This window comes from Acyrthosiphon pisum, chromosome X, assembly GCF_005508785.2.
Source record: "Acyrthosiphon pisum isolate AL4f chromosome X, pea_aphid_22Mar2018_4r6ur, whole genome shotgun sequence".
Lineage (NCBI taxonomy): Eukaryota > Metazoa > Arthropoda > Insecta > Hemiptera > Aphididae > Acyrthosiphon > Acyrthosiphon pisum.
The window spans coordinates 74,863,170-74,864,882 of record NC_042493.1 but is presented as its reverse complement, the minus strand read 5'-3'; positions in this window follow the sequence as shown (position 1 = coordinate 74,864,882).

Sequence of the window (1,713 nt, the reverse complement as noted above, 5' to 3'; positions counted from 1 at the left end):
TCATATGCATTTCAAGTATCGGCATATTCACTATTTACAGACAACGACAAACGATGTAACCGAGTGCTCAGTGGTATGTCGATAACCGACCGACACAGAAAAAGCGATTAAGTTTACGTCGTAATCGATTATTTATTTATCTTATAATGTTATAAATAAATAATATAATATAATATATAAATTGTTATTTAGTGACTTTAAAATTTAGTTTTAATTTTTCTACTTGACAAAATATTATTTTATACATTTTTTAAATTTTCGCTTCAATATACAATACATTTTGAATTTTCCCAAAATATGCAAAAATATGCAATAACCTTTAAATATGCAGAAATATGCAAAAAAAAATTTCACCATTAGATTCAAATTATGATGATTCGTGGAGATAACTGACAAAAATTCAAAAATATTAAAAGGAAAAAAATATGAAATTGCATAGGAATCCGCGCTCTAGTTATAACATAACCATTTTAACACTTGGTCTGCGTTTTCTTATGAAACGATATATATAGAAACCATAGCTATAATAATTTTTTCCCACTTTTTGATATTATAGTTTGTAGGTAATGAGTTCTCTAATAAATGACTAATGAGTTCTCCATGGATAGATAAAATATTAATTAATTCCATTATAATACCATATCATTGAGTCGAATACCAGTAACTTATTGAATGACAGTTGGTCGTATGTTAATGCTAAAGTGCGACACGCCAGGAAATTCGATATTATGATAATCGGAATTTAATCTTATTTTATAGTAGGTATTAGGTATACCTACCTATATAGATTATCGAAAAGTATTGGCCTAGTAATAATAATCACAGTAATAACGTTTAGAAAACATTATCAAATATAATAGTAATAATTTCCTGAAATAAGTTAGGTACCTAGGTATATTACAATTTCACGATTGTGAACAACGGTAGGTAACGTTGCACTAAGTTTTAGTAGTCAGTAGGTAGAACCATTGATTAAACATAATAATGTTACTAATGTCTAATTATTATACTATGTATAATCAATGGTAGAATGCACGCAATCGTAATTTATGGTGTAAAGGTCCATATGCAGTTGAAACGCATCCGACTAAAGACCGTATTCCTAGGTGGAATAATTTTGCAATTTTGCGAAATCCTCTTGGAGCCTTATTCCTAGTTTTAATGTTGGTCATTGATACAATTTTATCACAAAATAATAATAATTTTTTATTTGAACATTTAAATAAAAAAGAATTATGGTGGGATTTTATATCCTGATCTTCCTCGCTATTGTGCCACTGTACCCACGATTTAATCGTCACCAGCGTGCGTATACCATCGATGAAAATAATTGCATTGAACAAGAATTATATTTTTTGGATGTTCGAAAATCATTAGTTAGTAGGTAGCTATAAAAATAATAACATTTATTCAGATGTTTAAATTATCATTACTCAGGTTATCCTAGGTGTTTTTGTGGTGTAACTGCAAAACAAAAGACCAATTACCTTCCTACTTTGGTTTAAAGGGGTAGAACCCGATTGCGTACGATTTACCTTTTTGGGAACACGATTGCGTATGTTTGCTGTATAACAATGGAAACTCGTAAAACGACACGATTGCGTATGCAACGTTGCCAAATTTATAAATATACAAAAAGTTCACCATGTACCTAATTTTAAATTTTCAATCCTTAGCTATGCAAATTGAACATTATATAATTTTTAACTACGA